The sequence below is a fragment of the Daphnia magna genome, linkage group LG6, assembly GCF_020631705.1.
Source record: "Daphnia magna isolate NIES linkage group LG6, ASM2063170v1.1, whole genome shotgun sequence".
Taxonomy (NCBI): domain Eukaryota; kingdom Metazoa; phylum Arthropoda; class Branchiopoda; order Diplostraca; family Daphniidae; genus Daphnia; species Daphnia magna.
In genome coordinates, this window is record NC_059187.1 from 6574540 (window position 1) to 6583081 (window position 8542).

General features: G+C 36.8%; 1 pseudogene; it reads left to right on the forward strand.

Annotated features, from left to right (window-relative positions):
* Positions 1-6541: 6541 nt before the first annotated feature.
* LOC123473930 lies at positions 6542-8542 on the forward strand (annotated as a pseudogene).

Here is an 8542-nt window from a genome sequence, read left to right on the forward strand (position 1 = left end):
TACGGGGAAAAGAAACAAAGACGGAACAAAGTATCTCGTTGTCATATTAATGGGATACCTGACTGCGTATGCAATAAAGGAAAAAGATGAAATCGTTGTTTTCAAAGATATGTGAGTACTTTGTTTACAATTTACTTAGTCTTTTTGTTCTTTTTTTTCTATTAGAATAAACATGTTTTTCAGTTAATTTTTTGTTTTAAATTGATCTTAACTTCATATAATAATAGTTTTACCGCAGCTCCCAGTAGTTGCGTTAATAAATACAAAACCCACGAGATTCGCCATTTCGGATACTATTGACTTTTTCCCGTTTCTAAGGGTATATTAGGAGATGAAGATTTAGAACATGTAATGTTATTGCCCTACGGAATGATTCTGCTAGGTGGATTCAATCCTTGTCCAGTAAAGGAGCAAAATATAGAGAAAGCAAGAGTTGTTTTTAAAGACTACATTTTGAAACTCATACAACTAAAAGTGCATGTCCGTGAATTTATTCACACACCAGATGACGTTGTAAAATATCAATATGGCGTAGAATGCAACAATGCGTTCCCTTTCGAAAATTTTCTGAGATTCCTAAAAATATGGCTAGCGTCAGAGCATTTACCGTTGGATCAATATAGAAATCGATTATTTGAAAAGCAGAAGTATCTTTTGCCAATGGACAGTTTGGGAAACATTCTTTCGACTTATGAAGCATTAAAACTTGAATCCATAAGCTCCAAAAAGCGCGTTACTAACGAAAACCTTTATATTAAATGCACAATGACAAAAACAGTGACTAAATTGGTTTTCTCTACTTTCACTCTATTGAATGTTTTCCCTAATAATGTCTGTTTGTTCAAAAGTGGTTAAATTGTTGTGATTCAAGATATTAGTTGTTGACGGGTCTCAGGGAATGGTTATCCCCTTTTTGTTTAAGTAAAACCATTGTTTAGATTTAAGTAATCACTTGTTGTATTCATTCGTGCTTGATCAAATACAACTCATGTGACAATATTGTGGAATTTCCTCTCGGAAGTAACTGTTACACTGTAATTGACCATAAATTTCGAAAAAAAAGACCTGCTTTCTTATGCCCATACCACTCTACTGATTTCAGTTGTTTTGTGGTTTCTGGTATGAAAAATTCTACTGAATGGGATTTTAATAACATCGCCGGGAAAATAACAAGTTTCAACCATACATCATTTGAAGGAATCTAAGACAGTTACCTGACATTATATGCAATCAGCAGCAAGAATTGATCGTTTGCCCAGTTATGCATACTATTTTGTGATTTTGTATGTGAAATCATGTACCTGATATAACGGCAATGATAAACACCTAAAACTACTACAACTAAAAAAAAAATTTATTTTCCCTTCATATAACTAAGTTTAGGCAGAACAGATTTTTTTTACTGTTATGAAACCTACCCTATTCCATAGCTAGCATCGTGGGATACTATGATCTTGAAGTATAACTTCAACTCCATTTTCAATACATAAATTATGGGGAAAAATAAAAAAAAAAAGGAAATCAACACAAAACATTTAATTTTATTTAAAGAAATAATTAAATAGTCATGAAATAAGTGAAAACTGGAGTAAACCATATAGCCCATTACTGTTGCCTTAGATATTCTTAAAATTGTCTCCGTTTGATAGAAAAAAAAAATTTCTGATGACTGAAAAAAATAAGTTAAGAAAATATTTCACGCCACGTACCAAAATCAATAAAATAAAAATATTTACAGTGGCTACCTAAAGTATCGGAACGTGCGAGAGAACCTTATGGGAAAAGGCGATTTTCTCGGCGCTCCTAAATAAAGCGCATTCGTCGGAAAGCGACTAATTTTTTTTTGTAGGGAGTTATAGGGGTCAGCTATTAGGTGATTTTTTTTTAGATTTTTTTAATCGTGGGAAGGGGTGTTTTTAATCCGAGCCCTAAGTATCGGAACACGCGAGAGAGCCTTATGGAAATGTGGCTACTTTTGCGACCTATTATTAGTGAACTACTTGTAATAAAACTACGGGAAAAGATGCAAAAAACAGAACTACGCTAGTTCTACAATACACATCATTTTCAAATTTTTTAATTTAAATTTAACCCAATGAATTTCAATTTGAAAATCCAATTTATCAATTTATCCTTTTTTCCCCTTTCTTTCCACCCGAGCACAGTTGTCGCGTTTTCATATTCAAGGTGTTTTCTCCCCATTGGGCTGGGAGATTATGAAACACGGTGATGTTTTTTCTCCCAACACAAAAATTGGCGGTCAATTTTTTTCGTAAATTTGGCTGTGCGGGCCCTGGGCATTTGCCCACAGTTGCCCATTGGCTAATCCGGCACTGCCCCTTCGAACCCCACCAACCTACACAAAAAATTTTGAATCGGTTAACTACTCGAGTAACTATTTTTAAAGCAATAATTTTGCATAAATGGGTAGATCTTGTCAAGAGCTATCCATTCCTGCTATTTGTTTAAATTTAGAATTTATAGTTTACTGATTTTAATTAATTTAATTTCACGACCCTTCAAATCACACCGACAAAATATATCCAATAAGTTTTACTACTTAAGTAAGTACTTTTTATGCAAACAGTTTACAGAAATTGATATCCCATGACGAGGGCTATCCATCTCTGTAATTTTTTTATTTCTGACTAATGTTTTTACTGATAGAAGCTAGGTAAACCGCACTGACCTACCTACCTGAAAAATTACCGGTCGGTTATATCTCGGGTACGTACTTTTCAAGTGGTTCCTTTCAGTTCAAAATACCCAATGTAAACGATAAGGCCTTGCCCAAACGCAAAAAAGTGTGAGCAGGTGAAGGGAAATCAAAAAAAAATTTAAAATACGATGATATGTAACAGGGTATAAAATAGTTTAATCGGGTTGTGGAACCGGTTACACCGGTTAACAACACGGTACACAACACAAAATTAAAAGAGTAGAAGGCATTGTATTGCAAGAATAAAAAACTTAGAAAAAAAATAGAATACTTTGTATAATATATATAGTATTCTATTACTCTGGTATATATATATAGTATTCTATTATATATATAGTATTCCTTTACTCTGGTAAAACTGTAGGGAAAAAAACAAAGGGTTTCTAAGAATTCGGCAACTCTGGTTGATGCCGCAAAAAAGGAATTTCCATAATTTCGTTTTTTAACCTACTCTAAAATCGTTGAATAAAAAGAAAAAAAAATCTGAAAATTAGACTACAGGTTTTTAAGCCCTTTTGCGTCTTCGTAGCCTTAGCTGTTTGCAAAAAAAAAGGCCAAAGTGACCTCATTTGCATAAGGTCCTCTCGGCTTTCTAAAGACTTTTTCATCGAATTTTTACCCACCCTTCCCATTAAAAAAAAATTCTGAAAAAATTAGGGACGTTCTCACTATTTATGAGAACGTACACACAAAAAATTGTACCATTTGGGTGAAAATTGTAGCACTGAGAGAACCGCAAAAACGTTGTTTTTGCATAAGGTTCTCTCAGGCTTCCAAAGACTTTTGGTAGGTACTGTAGGACGTAATATATAGAAATAATACGTATTATATTGCTAATAATACATAGTAACACGTAGTCTGTTTTCGGATTAAATGCTAGATGGCGAAGTATTGAATCGTTAAAAAACCTGAAACGAATCGATTCTTTGGAAGGCCCTATCTTTAGCATTGGCGTATTTATCGTCTGCGCTTTAATATGCCGTCTCAGAGACCTTGTTGGATTACATATCCCGATTCAGTCCCGAAAGCCCCATCCAGATGTCCCGAAAAGTGAACCTCGATTGGCAAAAAAAAGCCCCGTTATGCTCGTGGTTGATTCCCAGTTGTTATTTTTGCTAATTGTTATTGTTGCTAATTTTTTTAATGATAGTGATCACATTAGACGCCAGATTTAGTCCATTCTTCCTCAAAAGACAGAAAACGTCCAAATCTAGATTTTTCATAGCGCCATTTTCAAGTCTTTACGTCGTTTGCTATATTTGTTATCTAGCGACTACAGAGTTGCCATATAGCTGCACAACAAATAAATGCTTCTAAATTATGGTATGGCAACCGTAGAATTCAAAAACAGTAAAACTCCAAAAACAGTAGAACTCCACAGACGTAAAAACCCAACTTTTAAAAATATTTTTGAAAATTATTAATATACCCGACAGTAGAACTCCATACACAGTAGAACTCCATAGTCATTAGAACCCACCTTTTTAAAATATTTCAAAATAAAAATTATATCAGACAATTGAACTCCACTGTCCGACAATAGCACTCCACCGCCCCGAAAATAGAAATCGATGATTGTAATGATAATATCGAATGATTGTAACATAATATTTCATGCCCGACAGTAGAACCCCAACACTAGACAGTAGAACCCCTAGGATTTTAAAATAATATTTTATGTACGATAATGGAACTCCAATCATTTAAATTTAATATTTAATGCTCGACAGTAGAATTCCTATGATTTTTATAACCGAAAATGGAACCGTAGGGATTTTGGTTATTGAAATAGGTGAGTATATTTTTCATATTCATTATACAGTTCCGCTACAGATTTTTTTGTCTCTTGGTTACCTTAAAGTGTTCGAAATTCTGCAAAGGTATGGTGGGGTATTTGGCTAACAGTTCGCAAACTAGGTCTTGGCCCCGCGTCCAATAGATAGGTATTTGGGCGCGTGGGTAGGTCTCCTCGGCAAAAAAATTGGATCAGGTAGGTAATGGTTCTTGAGACTTTGTGCCCACTACCTACCCGGGTTTTACGTGAGTATCATAATTTCAAAACCGATTCATTACCTGGTTCAAAACCTGGTTAGCTCCAATTTCCTACCCGATTACCCTTTTTTTTTGGCCCGATTACCCGGGTTTTCCCGGAATTTAGTCTTGTGCTTTAAATTTCCGCCACGAGATGGCATTTTCCCAGAAACTTTTCTACTACCCTCCCTTTTTTTAACTTGGTGCCATCCCAGCCGCCATTTTTCAAGATGGTGGTGGGTATACCCGTTTACCCATCAAAACCGGCCCAGCCTACCTATTTTAGCAAATAGGCTACCCGGATCGCCCGTGGGCGACTATTTTTGGAGACGATCGGTGGGTAATTCGGGTTTTCGAAAACCGGGGCCGAGCCCTATCACCAGCTAGACCGACAATTGAGGAAACAAATTAAAAATTGGCTCGACTTATGATGAAGACATGTGAAAGCATTAAGCAACTATTTAGGATTCGGAGGAGTTTTCGTCGGCCCGCAACTACCACACCGCTATTTTATTTACGGGCATTGTTCGACGTTCTGATTTATTGCTTTACAAAATTTTGGTTTATTGTCGAAGCAATAAAAAGATAGTTCGGAAATTAATTCGTTCAATTAATTGATTTTGGACCGGCTGAGCAATATTTAACGTAGAGGTAGGGCGTGTGGTTTACCAACATCCGATTTATAGCTCAAAGACAATTGCCGGATTCTGTTTGGTGATTAACAAACAAACCGCTGAAATGCATTTTACTTTTTTGACAATCTGTTTCTTATGTTTATTGGTTCGTTTTACAGGAAGAGGCAGCTTCATTTTATAGTCAGCAACCATTGTTTTCGGCGCCGGGGCGAAGAATACGTCTCTGAAAGCGATAATAGCCCACGTGAAAGACCCATTGTAGCAGCCATAACGTCAGCTTTGAATCTATTAGCGATATATAAAATGAAAGGTGAGTGTTTATTGTGCTGAATCTGGCCGACTTGATGGATGCCGGCTCGCCAAGGTCATTTTTTTTTGCTGTTGCAGCATCCGTCCTTTGCATTCGGAATTGTTCACCAGAACCTACGACACAATAAATCTAAATATATTACCGTGCCCAAAAAAAGTACAATCCAGGGATTGCAAAGAGCAAAACATGGATACGGTGATCGATTATCGATTCCAATTTTGAAAGTTAATCTCTGGCAGCCAGGTACAAGTGCAATTGCCTCCAAATGTGAAATGTTGTGGTCGAAATAAAATGTATTGTGGATCACCAAAAGCGTCAAAAACAAAATAGTGACATTCACTTTAGTACGACTAAGAAAAACGAAATTCACACGGCATTTGAAAAAGCCATGTGTACTATACATCGCCCTCAACGCAAAAATCCCTTTCAAGATAAACCTGATTTGGCTGACACTTCTAAAAGTAACGCCTAAGACATGAAAATAAATACATAACTAGGGAAACTCACGGCAACAGCTGATACGAAATATAGTTGCAAATGTTAACTCCATCGTATATTCAAAAAGCAGCCACAAAAGGGTAGCAATTGTCTCGGTCATCCCATAGGTTAAAACGAGTCCTAATCCTAAAAACGATCGGCGTCAGTTGATCACCGGAATTTGGAACTCCTCCTCCATGGGGACTTGTTTGGTGTTTTGACTGTGGACTCCCTTATAAACAAGACAGCTGCTATTCTTCGAACACTAGAAGGCAGGCAGGAAAGCGTCACATCAAGTCATTTCTGATCGACAGTCTGTCTCACTCAGTCACCTTACATTTTCTCTTGTCATCTTTCATTTCATTATAAATGACGGAAAATCTTTCAGATGGCGAAGTTGAGGATATTGGCGATGCTGTGGAGTATGCAGAACGAGTTGGAGAAATTGTGAATATAACCGAAATTCAAGGAGAAAGAAAAGACGTTAAACTCTTCAAGACCGAGCTAAATTTGTATCATCGTGTTAAAAGATTGTTTAATCAAAGTTTTAATCAGTTCAAATGTCATTAATATTTTTTTACATGAAAACTTTTTAATCAATACACTATTAATATTTTTCATTTCAGAAGGAATTCTGTATTACTTAGATGTCGTTGCTACAAATCAAACCATTGCCAAGCCCGTCTAAAGCTAAAGGATGGTGTGTATCGCACGTCTGGTCTTCAACATTGCCATCCAAATGAATAATTAGAGATAGCACGGAATTAATTCGTAAACGAGTGTTGCAGACGCGTGGTTCAGCAACGGGCACCTGGAGGGCTTAAGAGGATATTCGAACAGCTTCGGCACGAGTATGAATTCGTTAAATAATGATATATTCTTTGGCTATCACTATATTTTTTGTTCTAATCAGACGACCCGAGGTAATTGTTGGATTTGACACCACTATTAAAAAAAGAATGCAGTGCGCTCAACAAGAAAATAAGCCACCTGTTCCAAGGTCATTTTACGAGGCGGAGGCTTTGCTTCTGGAGCAACTGCAATATCGGTAATAGAACATAATAAAACAATTAATACATTATAAAAACTAGTAGAATTCTTGTTTATAGGAGAACGTTAGACAGTTTAACTTAATTTTTCAGGAGCCGTGTTTCCACCGATACCGAAACGGCCTTCATATTCCTTTCGATGGCTCTTTTGGGACCCCTACGCAGATCAAAACAAATACAAGCGGATGGAACATTTAAAACGGTTCCTCATTTGTTTTATCAACTCTTCACTCTTCATCTTGAAGCGTATAAAAAGGTAAGGGTTATTGAATCATTGATTTGATTTGCAAGTTAATAATTTTCTTCCTATTATTTCTGGCTTAGCCATTTCCATTAGCCTATGTTCTTCTGAGCGAGAAGACGCTACACCTTGATAACCTTGTGATGGAAGGCATTATTGGAGCCGCAGTTGAAGTTAACAACGACCAAGGCTTTGCGTGTGAATGCATTATTTCTGACTTTGAAGAAGCTATTATCGTTGCTCTTCAAACATCATTCCCTGCTGCGGAAACTCGTGGTTGCTGGTTTCACTATGGCCAAGTATGTATCTTTTTTTTAATTTAGTGAACTACACCATAACTATATAACATTATGTTATTCTTTGTGTCATTTTGGCTGTTTATAAGAGAGCATGCACAGAGGGAGTAACCGTCGGTTATAGGTCCATGCCGGTAATAAAGAGAATCATCCAGATGACGATCGCCTTTGTGTTACTAATGCTGATCAGATTTACACCGGTTTTGTTGTATGGAAAATATACACGGGTTTTTGTTTTCCCATTTCGCAAAATGTTAATCTATTTCACTTTCTTAGACCATTCAACGTTAAAATGCGGCCAATTTTCAACTGGAGCTGCCGAAAACTCAGGAAGCATTGCAGCGTTTTTACCAATATTTGGCAGGTTATTGGCTGGCAACACAAACCCCAGCTCGATTCAGCGTTCATGGCCAGAGGAACCGAACTAACAACGACGTGGAGTCGTGGAATCGTTGTTTCAATGCGTGCTGTCATGGACACCGACAGAATTTCTGGGATTTTATTTGTAATAGTACACCAGATTAACTAAATGTTTATGATGCAGATTTCAAATTATATTCTATATTTTTCAGTTCATCTTCAAGAGTGCGGAGAAACTGCACGGCTCGACTTCATTGCTTTGAGTCAAGCTGAAGATATTCACCGGGAGGCCTTGTCTACACGGGTTGCGGAAAGGGAACGGCTGATCATCCAACGGGAGAGAGATTTGGAAGACGGTCTCATCGACATCTACGAATTCCTTCATCAATCAATGTCATCTTTCGAACCTGCTGAGGTTAACTAA